The sequence below is a fragment of the Podarcis melisellensis genome (genome assembly GCF_964234715.1).
Source record: "Podarcis melisellensis genome assembly, chromosome: 7".
Taxonomy (NCBI): Eukaryota; Metazoa; Chordata; class Lepidosauria; order Squamata; family Lacertidae; genus Podarcis; species Podarcis melisellensis.
Window position 1 is genome coordinate 75,419,901 of NC_138539.1, and position 21,324 is coordinate 75,441,224.

The following is a 21,324-nucleotide window of genomic DNA, read 5'->3' on the forward strand; positions in this document are numbered from 1 at the left end:
GGATTTTTTCAAAAAAATCTTTTTCTGCCGGTTAAGTTGTCAAGGGCTGATTTCTTGTCCTGTGATAAAACGCCTTCTGTTTTGACCGCCAAACCTCTCAGGGGAGCATTTCCAACCATTTGGCACCATTTTTCAGTGATTTGCCAAAAGTCAGATTTTTGATGAAATTGTGACCCCGGGGCTAAGGGATTTTTTCAAAAAAATATTTTTCTGCCGGTTAAGTTGTCAAGGGCTGATTTCTTGTCCTGTGATAAAAAGCCTTCTGTTTCGACCGCCAAACATCTCAGGGGAGCATTTCCAACCATTTGGCACCATTTTCAGTGATTTGCCAAAAGTCAGATTTTTGATGAAATTGTGACCCCGGGGCATAGGGATTTTTTCAAAAAAATCTTTTTCTGCCGGTTAAGTTGTCAAGGGCTGCTTTCCTTTCATGTGATAAAAACCCTTCTGTTTCGACCGCCAAGCCTCTCAGGGGAGCATTTCCAACCATTTGGCACCATTTTTCAGTGATTTGCCAAAAGTCAGATTTTTGATGAAATTGTGACCCCGGGGCTAAGGGATTTTTTCAAGAAAATCTCTTTCTGCCGGTTAAGTTGTCGAGGGCTGATTTCTTGACCGGTGATAAAAACCCTTCTGTTTCGACCGCCAAACCTCTCAGGGGAGCATTTCCAACCATTTGGCACCATTTTTGAGTGATTTGCCAAAAGTCAGATTTTTGATGAAATTGTGACCCCGGGGCTTAGGGATTTTTTCAAAAAAATCTTTTTCTGTCGGTTAAGTTGTCAAGGGCTGATTTCCTTTCCTGTGATAAAAAGCCTTCTGTTTCGACCGACAAACCTCTCAGGGGAGCATTTCCAACCATTTGGCACCATTTTTGAGTGATTTGCCAAAAGTCAGATTTTTTATGAAATTGTGACCCAGGGGCTTAGGGATTTTTTCAAAAAAATCTTTTTCTGCCGGTTAAGTTGTCAAGGGCTGAATTCATTTCCTGTCATAAAAAGCCTTCTGTTTCGACCGCCAAACCTCTCAGGGGAGCATTTCCAACCATTTGGCACCATTTTTGAGTGATTTGCCAAAAGTCAGATTTTTGATGAAATTGTGACCCCGGGGCTTAGGGATTTTTTCAAAAAAAACTTTTTCTGCCGGTTAAGTTGTCAAGGGCTGATTTCTTTTCCTGTGATAAAAAGTCTTCTGTTTCGACCGCCAAACATCTCAGGGGAGCATTTCCAACCATTTGGCACCATTTTCAGTGATTTGCCAAAAGTCAGATTTTTGATGAAATTGTGACCCCGGGGCTAAGGGATTTTTTCAAAAAAATCTTTTTCTGCCGGTTAAGTTGTCGAGGGCTGATTTCTTGTCCTGTGATAAAAAGCCTTCTGTTTCGTCCGCCAAACCTCTCAGGGCAGCTTTTCCAATCATTTGGCAACATTTTTGAGTGATTTGCCAAAAGTCAGATTTTTGATGAAATTGTGCCGGGGCTTAGGGATTTTTTCAAAAAAATATTTTTCTGCCGGTTAAGTTGTCGAGGGCTGATTTCTTGACCTGTGATAAAAAGCCTTCTGTTTCGACCGCCAAACCTCTCAGGGGAGCATTTCCAACCATTTGGCACCATTTTCCAGTGATTTGCCAAAAGTCAGATTTTTGATGAAATTGTACCGGGGCTTAGGGATTTTTTCAAAAAAATCTTTTTCTGCCGATTAAGTTGTCGAGGGCTGATTTCCTTTCCTGTGATAAAAAGCCTTCTGTTTTGACCGCCAACCCTCTCAGGGCAGCATTTCCAACCATTTGGCACCATTTTTGAGTGATTTGCCAAAAGTCAGATTTTTGATGAAATTGTGACCCCGGGCTTAGGGATTTTTTCAAAAAAATCTTTTTCTGCCGGTTAAGTTGTCAAGGGCTGAATTCATTTCCTGTCATAAAAAGCCATCTGTTTCGACCGCCAAACCTCTCAGGGGAGCATTTCCAACCATTTGGCACCATTTTTGAGTGATTTGCCAAAAGTCAGATTTTTGATGAAATTGTGACCCCGGGGCTTAGGGATTTTTTCAAAAAAATCTTTTTCTGCCGGTTAAGTTGTCAAGGGCTGATTTCTTGTCCTGTGATAAAAAGCCTTCTGTTTTGACCGCCAAACATCTCAGGGAAGCATTTCCAACCATTTCGCACCATTTTCAGTGATTTGCCAAAAGTCAGATTTTTGATGAAATTGTGACCCCGGGGCTAAGGGATTTTTTCAAAAAAATCTTTTTCTGCCGGTTAAGTTGTCGAGGGCTGATTTCTTGTCCTGTGATAAAAAGCCTTCTGTTTCGTCCGCCAAACCTCTCAGGGCAGCTTTTCCAATCATTTGGCAACATTTTTGAGTGATTTGCCAAAAGTCAGATTTTTGATGAAATTGTGCCGGGGCTTAGGGATTTTTTCAAAAAAATATTTTTCTGCCGGTTAAGTTGTCGAGGGCTGATTTCTTGACCTGTGATAAAAAGCCTTCTGTTTCGACCGCCAAACCTCTCAGGGGAGCATTTCCAACCATTTGGCGCCATTTTCCAGTGATTTGCCAAAAGTCAGATTTTTGATGAAATTGTGCCGGGGCTTAGGGATTTTTTCAAAAAAATCTTTTTCTGCCGGTTAAGTTGTCGAGGGCTGATTTCCTTTCCTGTGATAAAAAGCCTTCTGTTTTGACCGCCAACCCTCTCAGGGGAGCATTTCCAACCATTTGGCACCATTTTTGAGTGATTTGCCAAAAGTCAGATTTTTGATGAAATTGTGACCCCGGGCTTAGGGATTTTTTCAAAAAAATCTTTTTCTGCCGGTTAAGTTGTCAAGGGCTGAATTCATTTCCTGTCATAAAAAGCCTTCTGTTTCGACCGCCAAACCTCTCAGGGGAGCATTTCCAACCATTTGGCACCATTTTTGAGTGATTTGCCAAAAGTCAGATTTTTGATGAAATTGTACCGGGGCTTGGGGATTTTTTCAAAAAAATCTTTTTCTGCCGGTTAAGTTGTCAAGGGCTGAATTCATTTCCTGTCATAAAAAGCCTTCTGTTTCGACCGCCAAACCTCTCAGGGGAGCATTTCCAACCATTTGGCACCATTTTTGAGTGATTTGCCAAAAGTCAGATTTTTGATGAAATTGTGACCCCGGGGCTTAGGGATTTTTTCAAAAAAATCTTTTTCTGCCGGTTAAGTTGTCAAGGGCTGATTTCTTGTCCTGTGATAAAAAGCCTTCTGTTTCGACCGCCAAACATCTCAGGGGAGCATTTCCAACAATTTGGCACCATTTTCAGTGATTTGCCAAAAGTCAGATTTTTGATGAAATTGTGACCCCGGGGCTTATGGATTTTTTCAAAAAAATATTTTTCTTCCAGTTAAGTTGTTGAGGGCTGATTTCTTGTCCTGTGATAAAACGCCTTCTATTTTGACCGCCAAACATCTCAGGTGTGCATTTCCAACAACTTGGCACCATTTTTCAGTGATTTGCCAAAAGTCAGATTTTTGATGAAATTGTGACCCCGGGGCTTAGGGATTTTTTCAAAAAAATCTTTTTCTGCCGGTTAAGTTGTCAAGGGCTGAATTCATTTCCTGTCATAAAAAGCCTTCTGTTTCGACCGCCAAACCTCTCAGGGGAGCATTTCCAACCATTTGGCACCATTTTTGAGTGATTTGCCAAAAGCAGATTTTTGATGAAATTGTGACCCCGGGGCTTAGGGATTTTTTCAAAAAAATCTTTTTCTGCCGGTTAAGTTGTCGAGGGCTGATTTCTTGACCTGTGATAAAAAGCCTTCTGTTTCGACCGCCAAACCTCTCAGGGGAGCATTTCCAACCATTTGGCACCATTTTCCAGTGATTTGCCAAAAGTCAGATTTTTGATGAAATTGTGCCGGGGCTTAGGGATTTTTTCAAAAAAATCTTTTTCTGCCGGTTAAGTTGTCGAGGGCTGATTTCTTGACCTGTGATAAAAAGCCTTCTGTTTCGACCGCCAAACCTCTCAGGGGAGCATTTCCAACCATTTGGCACCATTTTCCAGTGATTTGCCAAAAGTCAGATTTTTGATGAAATTGTGCCGGGGCTTAGGGATTTTTTCAAAAAAATCTTTTTCTGCCGGTTAAGTTGTCGAGGGCTGATTTCCTTTCCTGTGATAAAAAGCCTTCTGTTTCGACCGCCAACCCTCTCAGGGGAGCATTTCCAACCATTTGGCACCATTTTTGAGTGATTTGCCAAAAGTCAGATTTTTGATGAAATTGTGACCCCGGGCTTAGGGATTTTTTCAAAAAAATCTTTTTCTGCCGGTTAAGTTGTCAAGGGCTGATTTCCTTTCCTGTGATAAAAAGCCTTCTGTTTCGACCGCCAACCCTCTCAGGGGAGCATTTCCAACCATTTGGCACCATTTTTGAGTGATTTGCCAAAAGTCAGATTTTTGATGAAATTGTGACCCCGGGCTTAGGGATTTTTTCAAAAAAATCTTTTTCTGCCGGTTAAGTTGTCAAGGGCTGAATTCATTTCCTGTCATAAAAAGCCTTCTGTTTCGACCGCCAAACCTCTCAGGGGAGCATTTCCAACCATTTGGCACCATTTTTGAGTGATTTGCCAAAAGTCAGATTTTTGATGAAATTGTGACCCCGGGGCTTAGGGATTTTTTCAAAAAAATCTTTTTCTGCCGGTTAAGTTGTCAAGGGCTGATTTCTTGTCCTGTGATAAAAAGCCTTCTGTTTCGACCGCCAAACATCTCAGGGGAGCATTTCCAACCATTTGGCACCATTTTCAGTGATTTGCCAAAAGTCAGATTTTTGATGAAATTGTGACCCCGGGGCTTAGGGATTTTTTCAAAAAAATATTTTTCTGCCAGTTAAGTTGTTGAGGGCTGATTTCTTGACCTGTGATAAAAAGCCTTCTGTTTCGACCGCCAAACCTCTCAGGGGAGCATTTCCAACCATTTGGCACCATTTTCCAGTGATTTGCCAAAAGTCAGATTTTTGATGAAATTGTGCCGGGGCTTAGGGATTTTTTCAAAAAAATCTTTTTCTGCCGGTTAAGTTGTCAAGGGCTGATTTCTTGTCCTGTGATAAAACGCCATCTGTTTCGACCGCCAAACATCTCAGGGGAGCATTTCCAACCATTTGGCACCATTTTCAGTGATTTGCCAAAAGTCAGATTTTTGATGAAATTGTGACCCCGGGGCTTAGGGATTTTTTCAAAAAAAAATTTTTCTGCCAGTTAAGTTGTTGAGGGCTGATTTCTTGTCCTGTGATAAAACGCCTTCTATTTTGACCGCCAAACATCTCAGGTGTGCATTTGCAACAACTTGGCACCATTTTTCAGTGATTTGCCAAAAGTCAGATTTTTGATGAAATTGTGACCCCGGGGCTAAGGGATTTTTTCAAAAAAATCTTTTTCTGCTGGTTAAGTTGTCAAGGGCTGATTTCTTGTCCTGTGATAAAAAGCCTTCTGTTTCGACCGCCAAACCTATCAGGGGAGCATTTCCAATCATTTGGCAACATTTTTGAGTGAATTGCCAAAAGACAGATTTTTGATCAAATTGTGACCCCGGAGCTTAGGGGTTTTTTCAAAAAAATCTTTTTCTGCCGGTTAAGTTGTCGAGGGCTGATTTCTTGACCTGTGATAAAAAGCCTTCTGTTTCGACCGCCAAACCTCTCAGGGGAGCATTTCCAACCATTTGGCACCATTTTCCAGTGATTTGCCAAAAGTCAGATTTTTGATGAAATTGTGCCGGGGCTTAGGGATTTTTTCAAAAAAATCTTTTTCTGCCGGTTAAGTTGTCGAGGGCTGATTTCTTGACCTGTGATAAAAAGCCTTCTGTTTCAACCGCCAAACCTCTCAGGGGAGCATTTCCAACCATTTGGCACCATTTTCCAGTGATTTGCCAAAAGTCAGATTTTTGATGAAATTGTGCCGGGACTTAGGGATTTTTTCAAAAAAATCTTTTTCTGCCGGTTAAGTTGTCGAGGGCTGATTTCCTTTCCTGTGATAAAAAGCCTTCTGTTTCGACCGCCAACCCTCTCAGGGGAGCATTTCCAACCATTTGGCACCATTTTTGAGTGATTTGCCAAAAGTCAGATTTTTGATGAAATTGTGACCCCGGGCTTAGGGATTTTTTCAAAAAAATCTTTTTCTGCCGGTTAAGTTGTCGAGGGCTGATTTCCTTTCCTGTGATAAAAAGCCTTCTGTTTCGACCGCCAACCCTCTCAGGGGAGCATTTCCAACCATTTGGCACCATTTTTCAGTGATTTGCCAAAAGTCAGATTTTTGATGAAATTGTGACCCCGGGCTTAGGGATTTTTTCCAAAAAAATCTTTTTCTGCCGGTTAAGTTGTCAAGGGCTGAATTCATTTCCTGTCATAAAAAGCCTTCTGTTTCGACCGCCAAACCTCTCAGGGGAGCACTTCCAACCATTTGGCACCATTTTTGAGTGATTTGCCAAAAGTCAGATTCTTGATGAAATTGTGACCCCGGGGCTTAGGGATTTTTTCAAAAAAATCTTTTTCGGCCGGTTAAGTTGTCAAGGGCTGATTTCCTTTCCTGTGATAAAAAGCCTTCTGTTTCGACCGCCAAACCTCTCAGGGGAGCATTTCCAACCATTTGGCACCTTTTTTGAGTGATTTGCCAAAAGTCAGATTTTTGATGAAATTGTGACCCCCGGGGCTTAGGGATTTTTTCAAAAAAATCTTTTTCTGCTGGTTAAGTTGTCGAGGGCTGATTTCTTGTCCTGTGATAAAAAGCCTTCTGTTTCGACCGCCAAACCTCTCAGGGGAGCATTTCCAACCACTTGGCACCATTTTTGAGTGATTTGCCAAAAGTCAGATTTTTGATGAAATTGTGACCCCGGGGCTTAGGGATTTTTTCAAAAAAATATTTTTCTGCCGGTTAAGTTGTCGAGGGCTGATTTCTTGACCTGTGAAAAAAAGCCTTTTGTTTCGACCGCCAAACCTCTCAGGGGAGCATTTCCAACCATGTGGCACCATTTTTGAGTGATTTGCAAAAAGTCAGATTTTTTTTGAAATTGTGACCCCGGGGCTTAGGGATTTTTTCAAAAAAATCTTTTTCCGCCGGTTAAGTTGTCAAGGGCTGATTTCTTGTTCTGTGATAAAAAGCCTTCTGTTTCGACCGCCAAAATCTCAGGGGAGCATTTCCAACCATTTGGCACCATTTTTCAGTGATTTGCCAAAAGTCAGATTTTTGATGAAATTGTGACCCCGGGGCTTATGTATTTTTACCAAAAAATCTTTTTCTGCCGGTTAAGTTGTCAAGGGCTGATTTCTTGTCCTGTGATAAAAAGCCTTCTGTTTCGAACGCTAAACCTCTCAGGGGAGCATTTCCAATCATTTGGCAACATTTTTGAGTGAATTGCCAAAAGTCAGATTTTTGATGAAATTGTGACCCCCGGGCTTAGGGGTTTTTTCAACAAAATCTTTTTCTACCAGTTAAGTTGTTGAGGGCTGATTTCTTGTCCTGTGATAAAAAGCCATCTGCTTCGACCGCCAAACCTCTCAGGGGAGCATTTCCAACCATTTGGCACCATTTTTCAGTGATTTGCCGAAAGTCAGATTTTTGATGAAATTGTGACCCCGGGGCTTAGGGATTTTTTCAAAAAAATATTTTTCTGCCAGTTAAGTTGTTGAGGGCCGATTACTTGACCTGTGATAAAAAGCCTTCTGTTTCGACCGCCAAACATCTCAGCTGTGCATTTCCAACCATTTGGTACCATTTTTGAGTGATTTGCCAAAAGTCAGATTTTTGATGAAATTGTGACCCCGGGGCTAAGGGATTTTTTCAAATAAATCTTTTTCTGCCGGTTAAGTTGTCGAGGGCTGATTTCTTGTCCTGTGATAAAAAGCCTTCTGTTTCAACCGCCCAACCTTTCAGGGGAGCATTTCCAGCCATTTGGCACCATTTTCCAGTGATTTGCCAAAAGTCAGATTTTCGATGAAATTGTGCCGGGGCTTAGGGATTTTTTCAAAAAAATCTTTTTCTGCCGGTTAAGTTGTCGAGGGCTGATTTCTTGACCTGTGATAAAAAGCCTTCTGTTTCGACCGCCAAACCTCTCAGGGGAGCATTTCCAACCATTTTGGCACCATTTTCCAGTGATTTGCCAAAAGTCAGATTTTTGATGAAATTGTGCCGGGGCTTAGGGATTTTTTCAAAAAAATCTTTTTCTGCCGGTTAAGTTGTCGAGGGCTGATTTCCTTTCCTGTGATAAAAAGCCTTCTGTTTGGACCGCCAACCCTCTCAGGGGAGCATTTCCAACCATTTGGCACCATTTTTGAGTGATTTGCCAAAAGTCAGATTTTTGATGAAATTGTGACCCCGGGCTTAGGGATTTTTTCAAAAAAATCTTTTTCTGCCGGTTAAGTTGTCAAGGGCTGAATTCATTTCCTGTCATAAAAAGCCTTCTGTTTCGACCGCCAAACCTCTCAGGGGAGCATTTCCAACCATTTGGCACCATTTTTCAGTGATTTGCCAAAAGTCAGATTTTTGATGAAATTGTGACCCCGGGGCTTAGGGATTTTTTCAAAAAAATATTTTTCTGCCGGTTAAGTTGTCAAGGGCTGATTTCTTGTCCTGTGATAAAAAGCCTTCTGTTTCGACCGCCAAACATCTCAGGGGAGCATTTCCAACCATTTGGCACCATTTTCAGTGATTTGCCAAAAGTCAGATTTTTGATGAAATTGTGACCCCGGGGCTTAGGGATTTTTTCAAAAAAATCTTTTTCTGCCGGTTAAGTTGTCAAGGGCTGCTTTCCTTTCATGTGATAAAAACCCTTCTCTTTCGACCGCCAAGCCTCTCAGGGGAGCATTTCCAACCATTTGGCACCATTTTTGAGTGCTTTGCCAAAAGTCAGATTTTTGATGAAATTGTGACCCCGGGGCTAAGGGATTTTTTCAAAAAAATCTTTTTCTGCCGGTTAAGTTGTCAAGGGCTGATTTCTTGACCTGTGATAAAAAGCCTTCTGTTTCGACCGCCAAACCTCTCAGGGGAGCATTTCCAACCATTTGGCACCATTTTTCAGTGATTTGCCAAAAGTCAGATTTTTGATGAAATTGTGACCCCGGGGCTTAGGGATTTTTTCAAAAAAATATTTTTCTGCCGGTTAAGTTGTCAAGGGCTGATTTCTTGTCCTGTGATAAAAAGCCTTCTGTTTTGACCGCCAAACCTCTCAGGGGAGCATTTCCAACCATTTGGCACCATTTTTCAGTGATTTGCCAAAAGTCAGATTTTTGATGAAATTGTGACCCCGGGGCTTAGGGATTTTTTCAAAAAAATATTTTTCTGCCGGTTAAGTTGTCAAGGGCTGATTTCTTGTCCTGTGATAAAAAGCCTTCTGTTTCGACCGCCAAACATCTCCGGGGAGCATTTCCAACCATTTGGCACCATTTTCAGTGATTTGCCAAAAGTCAGATTTTTGATGAAATTGTGACCCCGGGGCTTAGGGATTTTTTAAAAAAAATCTTTTTCTGCCGGTTAAGTTGTCAAGGGCTGCTTTCCTTTCATGTGATAAAAAGCCTTCTGTTTCGACCGCCAACCCTCTCAGGGGAGCATTTCCAACCATTTGGCACCATTTTTCAGTGATTTGCCAAAAGTCAGATTTTTGATGAAATTGTGACCCCGGGCTTAGGGATTTTTTCCAAAAAAATCTTTTTCTGCCGGTTAAGTTGTCAAGGGCTGAATTCATTTCCTGTCATAAAGAGCCTTCTGTTTCGACCGCCAAACCTCTCAGGGGAGCACTTCCAACCATTTGGCACCATTTTTGAGTGATTTTCCAAAAGTCAGATTCTTGATGAAATTGTGACCCCGGGGCTTAGGGATTTTTTCAAAAAAATCTTTTTCGGCCGGTTAAGTTGTCAAGGGCTGATTTCCTTTCCTGTGATAAAAAGCCTTCTGTTTCGACCGCCAAACCTCTCAGGGGAGCATTTCCAACCATTTGGCACCTTTTTTGAGTGATTTGCCAAAAGTCAGATTTTTGATGAAATTGTGACCCCGGGGCTAAGGGATTTTTTCAAAAAAATCTTTTTCTGCCGGTTAAGTTGTCAAGGGCTGATTTCTTGACCTGTGATAAAAAGCATTCTGTTTTGACCGCCAAACCTCTCAGGGGAGCATTTCCAACCATTTGACACCATTTTCCAGTGATTTGCCAAAAGTCAGATTTTTGATGAAATTGTGACCCCCGGGGCTTAGGGATTTTTTCAAAAAAATCTTTTTCTGCTGGTTAAGTTGTCGAGGGCTGATTTCTTGTCCTGTGATAAAAAAGCCTTCTGTTTCGACCGCCAAACCTCTCAGGGGAGCATTTCCAACCACTTGGCACCATTTTTGAGTGATTTGCCAAAAGTCAGATTTTTGATGAAATTGTGACCCCGGGGCTTAGGGATTTTTTCAAAAAAATATTTTTCTGCCGGTTAAGTTGTCGAGGGCTGATTTCTTGACCTGTGAAAAAAAGCCTTTTGTTTCGACCGCCAAACCTCTCAGGGGAGCATTTCCAACCATGTGGCACCATTTTTGAGTGATTTGCCAAAAGTCAGATTTTTTTTGAAATTGTGACCCCGGGGCTTAGGGATTTTTTCAAAAAAATCTTTTTCCGCCGGTTAAGTTGTCAAGGGCTGATTTCTTGTTCTGTGATAAAAAGCCTTCTGTTTCGACCGCCAAAATCTCAGGGGAGCATTTCCAACCATTTGGCACCATTTTTCAGTGATTTGCCAAAAGTCAGATTTTTGATGAAATTGTGACCCCGGGGCTTATGTATTTTTACCAAAAAATCTTTTTCTGCCGGTTAAGTTGTCAAGGGCTGATTTCTTGTCCTGTGATAAAAAGCCTTCTGTTTCGAACGCTAAACCTCTCAGGGGAGCATTTCCAATCATTTGGCAACATTTTTGAGTGAATTGCCAAAAGTCAGATTTTTGATGAAATTGTGACCCCCGGGCTTAGGGGTTTTTTCAACAAAATCTTTTTCTACCAGTTAAGTTGTTGAGGGCTGATTTCTTGTCCTGTGATAAAAAGCCATCTGCTTCGACCGCCAAACCTCTCAGGGGAGCATTTCCAACCATTTGGCACCATTTTTCAGTGATTTGCCGAAAGTCAGATTTTTGATGAAATTGTGACCCCGGGGCTTAGGGATTTTTTCAAAAAAATATTTTTCTGCCAGTTAAGTTGTTGAGGGCCGATTACTTGACCTGTGATAAAAAGCCTTCTGTTTCGACCGCCAAACATCTCAGCTGTGCATTTCCAACCATTTGGTACCATTTTTGAGTGATTTGCCAAAAGTCAGATTTTTGATGAAATTGTGACCCCGGGGCTAAGGGATTTTTTCAAATAAATCTTTTTCTGCCGGTTAAGTTGTCGAGGGCTGATTTCTTGTCCTGTGATAAAAAGCCTTCTGTTTCAACCGCCAAACCTCTCAGGGGAGCATTTCCAGCCATTTGGCACCATTTTCCAGTGATTTGCCAAAAGTCAGATTTTTGATGAAATTGTGCCGGGGCTTAGGGATTTTTTCAAAAAAATCTTTTTCTGCCGGTTAAGTTGTCGAGGGCTGATTTCTTGACCTGTGATAAAAAGCCTTCTGTTTCGACCGCCAAACCTCTCAGGGGAGCATTTCCAACCATTTGGCACCATTTTCCAGTGATTTGCCAAAAGTCAGATTTTTGATGAAATTGTGCCGGGGCTTAGGGATTTTTTCAAAAAAATCTTTTTCTGCCGGTTAAGTTGTCGAGGGCTGATTTCCTTTCCTGTGATAAAAAGCCTTCTGTTTGGACCGCCAAACCTCTCAGGGGAGCATTTCCAACCATTTGGCACCATTTTTCAGTGATTTGCCAAAAGTCAGATTTTTGATGAAATTGTGACCCCGGGGCTTAGGGATTTTTTCAAAAAAATCTTTTTCTGCCGGTTAAGTTGTCGAGGGCTGATTTCCTTTCCTGTGATAAAAAGCCTTCTGTTTCGACCGCCAAACATCTCAGGGGAGCATTTCCAACCATTTGGCACCATTTTCAGTGATTTGCCAAAAGTCAGATTTTTGATGAAATTGTGACCCCGGGGCTTAGGGATTTTTTCAAAAAAATCTTTTTCTGCCGGTTAAGTTGTCGAGGGCTGATTTCTTGACCTGTGATAAAAAGCCTTCTGTTTCGACCGCCAAACCTCTCAGGGGAGCATTTCCAACCATTTGGCACCATTTTTGAGTGATTTGCCAAAAGTCAGATTTTTGATGAAATTGTGACCCCAGGGCTTAGGGATTTTTTCAAAAAAATATTTTTCTGCCAGTTAAGTTGTCAAGGGCTGATTTCTTGTCCTGTGATAAAACGCCTTCTGTTTTGACCGCCAAACCTCTCAGGGGAGCATTTCCAACCATTTGGCACCATTTTTCAGTGATTTGCCAAAAGTCAGATTTTTGATGAAATTGTGACCCCGGGGCTAAGGGATTTTTTCAAGAAAATCTCTTTCTGCCGGTTAAGTTGTCGAGGGCTGATTTCTTGACCGGTGATAAAAACCCTTCTGTTTCGACCGCCAAACCTCTCAGGGGAGCATTTCCAACCATTTGGCACCATTTTTGAGTGATTTGCCAAAAGTCAGATTTTTGATGAAATTGTGCCGGGGCTTAGGGATTTTTTCAAAAAAATATTTTTCTGTCGGTTAAGTTGTCAAGGGCTGATTTCCTTTCCTGTGATAAAAAGCCTTCTGTTTCGACCGACAAACCTCTCAGGGGAGCATTTCCAACCATTTGGCACCATTTTTGAGTGATTTGCCAAAAGTCAGATTTTTTATGAAATTGTGACCCAGGGGCTTAGGGATTTTTTCAAAAAAATCTTTTTCTGCCGGTTAAGTTGTCAAGGGCTGAATTCATTTCCTGTCATAAAAAGCCTTCTGTTTCGACCGCCAAACCTCTCAGGGGAGCATTTCCAACCATTTGGCACCATTTTTGAGTGATTTGCCAAAAGTCAGATTTTTGATGAAATTGTGACCCCGGGGCTTAGGGATTTTTTCAAAAAAAACTTTTTCTGCCGGTTAAGTTGTCAAGGGCTGATTTCTTGTCCTGTGATAAAAAGCCTTCTGTTTCGACCGCCAAACATCTCAGGGGAGCATTTCCAACCATTTGGCACCATTTTCAGTGATTTGCCAAAAGTCAGATTTTTGATGAAATTGTGACCCCGGGGCTAAGGGATTTTTTCAAAAAAATCTTTTTCTGCCGGTTAAGTTGTCGAGGGCTGATTTCTTGTCCTGTGATAAAAAGCCTTCTGTTTCGTCCGCCAAACCTCTCAGGGCAGCTTTTCCAATCATTTGGCAACATTTTTGAGTGATTTGCCAAAAGTCAGATTTTTGATGAAATTGTGCCGGGGCTTAGGGATTTTTTCAAAAAAATATTTTTCTGCCGGTTAAGTTGTCGAGGGCTGATTTCTTGACCTGTGATAAAAAGCCTTCTGTTTCGACCGCCAAACCTCTCAGGGGAGCATTTCCAACCATTTGGCACCATTTTCCAGTGATTTGCCAAAAGTCAGATTTTTGATGAAATTGTACCGGGGCTTAGGGATTTTTTCAAAAAAATCTTTTTCTGCCGATTAAGTTGTCGAGGGCTGATTTCCTTTCCTGTGATAAAAAGCCTTCTGTTTTGACCGCCAACCCTCTCAGGGCAGCATTTCCAACCATTTGGCACCATTTTTGAGTCATTTGCCAAAAGTCAGATTTTTGATGAAATTGTGACCCCGGGCTTAGGGATTTTTTCAAAAAAATCTTTTTCTGCCGGTTAAGTTGTCAAGGGCTGAATTCATTTCCTGTCATAAAAAGCCATCTGTTTCGACCGCCAAACCTCTCAGGGGAGCATTTCCAACCATTTGGCACCATTTTTGAGTGATTTGCCAAAAGTCAGATTTTTGATGAAATTGTGACCCCGGGGCTTAGGGATTTTTTCAAAAAAATCTTTTTCTGCCGGTTAAGTTGTCAAGGGCTGATTTCTTGTCCTGTGATAAAAAGCCTTCTGTTTTGACCGCCAAACATCTCAGGGAAGCATTTCCAACCATTTGGCACCATTTTCAGTGATTTGCCAAAAGTCAGATTTTTGATGAAATTGTGACCCCGGGGCTAAGGGATTTTTTCAAATAAATCTTTTTCTGCCGGTTAAGTTGTCGAGGGCTGATTTCTTGTCCTGTGATAAAAAGCCTTCTGTTTCAACCGCCAAACCTCTCAGGGGAGCTTTTCCAATCATTTGGCAACATTTTTGAGTGATTTGCCAAAAGTCAGATTTTTGATGAAATTGTGCCGGGGCTTAGGGATTTTTTCAAAAAAATATTTTTCTGCCGGTTAAGTTGTCGAGGGCTGATTTCTTGACCTGTGATAAAAAGCCTTCTGTTTCGACCGCCAAACCTCTCAGGGGAGCATTTCCAACCATTTGGCGCCATTTTCCAGTGATTTGCCAAAAGTCAGATTTTTGATGAAATTGTGCCGGGGCTTAGGGATTTTTTCAAAAAAATCTTTTTCTGCCGGTTAAGTTGTCGAGGGCTGATTTCCTTTCCTGTGATAAAAAGCCTTCTGTTTCGACCGCCAACCCTCTCAGGGGAGCATTTCCAACCATTTGGCACCATTTTTGAGTGATTTGCCAAAAGTCAGATTTTTGATGAAATTGTGACCCCGGGCTTAGGGATTTTTTCAAAAAAATCTTTTTCTGCCGGTTAAGTTGTCAAGGGCTGAATTCATTTCCTGTCATAAAAAGCCTTCTGTTTCGACCGCCAAACCTCTCAGGGGAGCATTTCCAACCATTTGGCACCATTTTTGAGTGATTTGCCAAAAGTCAGATTTTTGATGAAATTGTACCGGGGCTTGGGGATTTTTTCAAAAAAATCTTTTTCTGCCGGTTAAGTTGTCAAGGGCTGAATTCATTTCCTGTCATAAAAAGCCTTCTGTTTCGACCGCCAAACCTCTCAGGGGAGCATTTCCAACCATTTGGCACCATTTTTGAGTGATTTGCCAAAAGTCAGATTTTTGATGAAATTGTGACCCCGGGGCTAAGGGATTTTTTCAAGAAAATCTCTTTCTGCCGGTTAAGTTGTCGAGGGCTGATTTCTTGACCGGTGATAAAAACCCTTCTGTTTCGACCGCCAAACCTCTCAGGGGAGCATTTCCAACCATTTGGCACCATTTTTGAGTGATTTGCCAAAAGTCAGATTTTTGATGAAATTGTGACCCCGGGGCTTAGGGATTTTTTCAAAAAAATCTTTTTCTGTCGGTTAAGTTGTCAAGGGCTGATTTCCTTTCCTGTGATAAAAAGCCTTCTGTTTCGACCGACAAACCTCTCAGGGGAGCATTTCCAACCATTTGGCACCATTTTTGAGTGATTTGCCAAAAGTCAGATTTTTGATGAAATTGTGACCCCGGGGCTTAGGGATTTTTTCAAAAAAATCTTTTTCTGCCGGTTAAGTTGTCAAGGGCTGAATTCATTTCCTGTCATAAAAAGCCTTCTGTTTCGACCACCAAACCTCTCAGGGGAGCATTTCCAACCATTTGGCACCATTTTTGAGTGATTTGCCAAAAGTCAGATTTTTGATGAAATTGTGACCCCGGGGCTTAGGGATTTTTTCAAAAAAAACTTTTTCTGCCGGTTAAGTTGTCAAGGGCTGATTTCTTGTCCTGTGATAAGAAGCCTTCTGTTTCGACCGCCAAACATCTCAGGGGAGCATTTCCAACCATTTGGCACCATTTTCAGTGATTTGCCAAAAGTCAGATTTTTGATGAAATTGTGACCCCGGGGCTTAGGGATTTTTTCAAAAAAATCTTTTTCTGCCGGTTAAGTTGTCAAGGGCTGATTTCTTGTCCTGTGATAAAAAGCCTTCTGTTTCGACCGCCAAACATCTCAGGGGAGCATTTCCAACCATTTGGCACCATTTTCAGTGATTTGCCAAAAGTCAGATTTTTGATGAAATTGTGACCCCGGGGCTAAGGGATTTTTTCAAAAAAATATTTTTCTGCCGGTTAAGTTGTCAAGGGCTGATTTCTTGTCCTGTGATAAAAAGCCTTCTGTTTCGACCGCCAAACCTCTCAGGGGAGCATTTCCAACCATTTGGCACCATTTTTGAGTGATTTGCCAAAAGTCAGATTTTTTTTGAAATTGTGACCCCGGGGCTTAGGGATTTTTTCAAAAAAATCTTTTTCCGCCGGTTAAGTTGTCAAGGGCTGATTTCTTGTTCTGTGATAAAAAGCCTTCTGTTTTGACCGCCAAACCTCTCAGGGGAGCATTTCCAACCATTTGGCACCATTTTTCAGTGATTTGCCAAAAGTCAGATTTTTGATGAAATTGTGACCCCGGGGCTAAGGGATTTTTTCAAGAAAATCTCTTTCTGCCGGTTAAGTTGTCGAGGGCTGATTTCTTGACCGGTGATAAAAACCCTTCTGTTTCGACCGCCAAACCTCTCAGGGGAGCATTTCCAACCATTTGGCACCATTTTTGAGTGATTTGCCAAAAGTCAGATTTTTGATGAAATTGTGACCCCGGGGCTTAGGGATTTTTTCAAAAAAATCTTTTTCTGTCGGTTAAGTTGTCAAGGGCTGATTTCCTTTCCTGTGATAAAAAGCCTTCTGTTTCGACCGACAAACCTCTCAGGGGAGCATTTCCAACCATTTGGCACCATTTTTGAGTGATTTGCCAAAAGTCAGATTTTTTATGAAATTGTGACCCAGGGGCTTAGGGATTTTTTCAAAAAAATCTTTTTCTGCCGGTTAAGTTGTCAAGGGCTGAATTCATTTCCTGTCATAAAAAGCCTTCTGTTTCGACCGCCAAACCTCTCAGGGGAGCATTTCCAACCATTTGGCACCATTTTTGAGTGATTTGCCAAAAGTCAGATTTTTGATGAAATTGTGACCCCGGGGCTTAGGGATTTTTTCAAAAAAAACTTTTTCTGCCGGTTAAGTTGTCAAGGGCTGATTTCTTGTCCTGTGATAAAAAGCCTTCTGTTTCGACCGCCAAACATCTCAGGGGAGCATTTCCAACCATTTGGCACCATTTTCAGTGATTTGCCAAAAGTCAGATTTTTGATGAAATTGTGACCCCGGGGCTAAGGGATTTTTTCAAAAAAATCTTTTTCTGCCGGTTAAGTTGTCGAGGGCTGATTTCTTGTCCTGTGATAAAAAGCCTTCTGTTTCGTCCGCCAAACCTCTCAGGGCAGCTTTTCCAATCATTTGGCAACATTTTTGAGTGATTTGCCAAAAGTCAGATTTTTGATGAAATTGTACCGGGGCTTAGGGATTTTTTCAAAAAAATCTTTTTCTGCCGATTAAGTTGTCGAGGGCTGATTTCCTTTCCTGTGATAAAAAGCCTTCTGTTTTGACCGCCAACCCTCTCAGGGCAGCATTTCCAACCATTTGGCACCATTTTTGAGTGATTTGCCAAAAGTCAGATTTTTGATGAAATTGTGACCCCGGGCTTAGGGATTTTTTCAAAAAAATCTTTTTCTGCCGGTTAAGTTGTCAAGGGCTGAATTCATTTCCTGTCATAAAAAGCCATCTGTTTCGACCGCCAAACCTCTCAGGGGAGCATTTCCAACCATTTGGCACCATTTTTGAGTGATTTGCCAAAAGTCAGATTTTTGATGAAATTGTGACCCCGGGGCTTAGGGATTTTTTCAAAAAAATCTTTTTCTGCCGGTTAAGTTGTCAAGGGCTGATTTCTTGTCCTGTGATAAAAAGCCTTCTGTTTTGACCGCCAAACATCTCAGGGAAGCATTTCCAACCATTTGGCACCATTTTCAGTGATTTGCCAAAAGTCAGATTTTTGATGAAATTGTGACCCCGGGGCTAAGGGATTTTTTCAAATAAATCTTTTTCTGCCGGTTAAGTTGTCGAGGGCTGATTTCTTGTCCTGTGATAAAAAGCCTTCTGTTTCAACCGCCAAACCTCTCAGGGGAGCTTTTCCAATCATTTGGCAACATTTTTGAGTGATTTGCCAAAAGTCAGATTTTTGATGAAATTGTGCCGGGGCTTAGGGATTTTTTCAAAAAAATATTTTTCTGCCGGTTAAGTTGTCGAGGGCTGATTTCTTGACCTGTGATAAAAAGCCTTCTGTTTCGACCGCCAAACCTCTCAGGGGAGCATTTCCAACCATTTGGCGCCATTTTCCAGTGATTTGCCAAAAGTCAGATTTTTGATGAAATTGTGCCGGGGCTTAGGGATTTTTTCAAAAAAATCTTTTTCTGCCGGTTAAGTTGTCGAGGGCTGATTTCCTTTCCTGTGATAAAAAGCCTTCTGTTTCGACCGCCAACCCTCTCAGGGGAGCATTTCCAACCATTTGGCACCATTTTTGAGTGATTTGCCAAAAGTCAGATTTTTGATGAAATTGTGACCCCGGGCTTAGGGATTTTTTCAAAAAAATCTTTTTCTGCCGGTTAAGTTGTCAAGGGCTGAATTCATTTCCTGTCATAAAAAGCCTTCTGTTTCGACCGCCAAACCTCTCAGGGGAGCATTTCCAACCATTTGGCACCATTTTTGAGTGATTTGCCAAAAGTCAGATTTTTGATGAAATTGTACCGGGGCTTGGGGATTTTTTCAAAAAAATCTTTTTCTGCCGGTTAAGTTGTCAAGGGCTGAATTCATTTCCTGTCATAAAAAGCCTTCTGTTTCGACCGCCAAACCTCTCAGGGGAGCATTTCCAACCATTTGGCACCATTTTTGAGTGATTTGCCAAAAGTCAGATTTTTGATGAAATTGTGACCCCGGGGCTAAGGGATTTTTTCAAGAAAATCTCTTTCTGCCGGTTAAGTTGTCGAGGGCTGATTTCTTGACCGGTGATAAAAACCCTTCTGTTTCGACCGCCAAACCTCTCAGGGGAGCATTTCCAACCATTTGGCACCATTTTTGAGTGATTTGCCAAAAGTCAGATTTTTGATGAAATTGTGACCCCGGGGCTTAGGGATTTTTTCAAAAAAATCTTTTTCTGTCGGTTAAGTTGTCAAGGGCTGATTTCCTTTCCTGTGATAAAAAGCCTTCTGTTTCGACCGACAAACCTCTCAGGGGAGCATTTCCAACCATTTGGCACCATTTTTGAGTGATTTGCCAAAAGTCAGATTTTTGATGAAATTGTGACCCCGGGGCTTAGGGATTTTTTCAAAAAAATCTTTTTCTGCCGGTTAAGTTGTCAAGGGCTGAATTCATTTCCTGTCATAAAAAGCCTTCTGTTTCGACCACCAAACCTCTCAGGGGAGCATTTCCAACCATTTGGCACCATTTTTGAGTGATTTGCCAAAAGTCAGATTTTTGATGAAATTGTGACCCCGGGGCTTAGGGATTTTTTCAAAAAAAACTTTTTCTGCCGGTTAAGTTGTCAAGGGCTGATTTCTTGTCCTGTGATAAGAAGCCTTCTGTTTCGACCGCCAAACATCTCAGGGGAGCATTTCCAACCATTTGGCACCATTTTCAGTGATTTGCCAAAAGTCAGATTTTTGATGAAATTGTGACCCCGGGGCTTAGGGATTTTTTCAAAAAAATCTTTTTCTGCCGGTTAAGTTGTCAAGGGCTGATTTCTTGTCCTGTGATAAAAAGCCTTCTGTTTCGACCGCCAAACATCTCAGGGGAGCATTTCCAACCATTTGGCACCATTTTCAGTGATTTGCCAAAAGTCAGATTTTTGATGAAATTGTGACCCCGGGGCTAAGGGATTTTTTCAAAAAAATATTTTTCTGCCGGTTAAGTTGTCAAGGGCTGATTTCTTGTCCTGTGATAAAAAGCCTTCTGTTTCGACCGCCAAACCTCTCAGGGGAGCATTTCCAACCATTTGGCACCAATTTTGAGTGATTTGCCAAAAGTCAGATTTTTGATGAAATTGTGACCCCGGGGCTTAGGGATTTTTTCAAAAAAATATTTTTCTGCCAGTTAAGTTGTCGAGGGCTGATTTCTTGACCTGTGAAAAAAAGCCTTTTGTTTCGACCGCCAAACCTCTCAGGGGAGCATTTCCAACCATGTGGCACCATTTTTGAGTGATTTGCCAAAAGTCAGATTTTTTTTGAAATTGTGACCCCGGGGCTTAGGGATTTTTTCAAAAAAATCTTTTTCCGCCGGTTAAGTTGTCAAGGGCTGATTTCTTGTTCTGTGATAAAAAGCCTTCTGTTTCGACCGCCAAAATCTCAGGGGAGCATTTCCAACCATTTGGCACCATTTTTCAGTGATTTGCCAAAAGTCAGATTTTTGATGAAATTGTGACCCCGGGGCTTATGTATTTTTACCAAAAAATCTTTTTCTGCCGGTTAAGTTGTCAAGGGCTGATTTCTTGTCCTGTGATAAAAAGCCTTCTGTTTCGAACGCTAAACCTCTCAGGGGAGCATTTCCAATCATTTGGCAACATTTTTGAGTGAATTGCCAAAAGTCAGATTTTTGATGAAATTGTGACCCCCGGGCTTAGGGGTTTTTTCAACAAAATCTTTTTCTACCAGTTAAGTTGTTGAGGGCTGATTTCTTGTCCTGTGATAAAAAGCCATCTGCTTCGACCGCCAAACCTCTCAGGGGAGCATTTCCAACCATTTGGCACCATTTTTCAGTGATTTGCCGAAAGTCAGATTTTTGATGAAATTGTGACCCCGGGGCTTAGGGATTTTTTCAAAAAAATATTTTTCTGCCAGTTAAGTTGTTGAGGGCCGATTACTTGACCTGTGATAAAAAGCCTTCTGTTTCGACCGCCAAACATCTCAGCTGTGCATTTCCAACCATTTGGTACCATTTTTGAGTGATTTGCCAAAAGTCAGATTTTTGATGAAATTGTGACCCCGGGGCTAAGGGATTTTTTCAAATAAATCTTTTTCTGCCGGTTAAGTTGTCGAGGGCTGATTTCTTGTCCTGTGATAAAAAGCCTTCTGTTTCAACCGCCAAACCTCTCAGGGGAGCATTTCCAGCCATTTGGCACGATTTTCCAGTGATTTGCCAAAAGTCAGATTTTTGATGAAATTGTGCCGGGGCTTAGGGATTTTTTCAAAAAAATCTTTTTCTGCCGGTTAAGTTGTCGAGGGCTGATTTCTTGACCTGTGATAAAAAGCCTTCTGTTTCGACCGCCAAACCTCTCAGGGGAGCATTTCCAACCATTTGGCACCATTTTCCAGTGATTTGCCAAAAGTCAGATTTTTGATGAAATTGTGCCGGGGCTTAGGGATTTTTTCAAAAAAATCTTTTTCTGCCGGTTAAGTTGTCGAGGGCTGATTTCCTTTCCTGTGATAAAAAGCCTTCTGTTTCGACCGCCAAACATCTCAGGGGAGCATTTCCAACCATTTGGCACCATTTTCAGTGATTTGCCAAAAGTCAGATTTTTGATGAAATTGTGACCCCGGGGCTTAGGGATTTTTTCAAAAAAATCTTTTTCTGCCGGTTAAGTTGT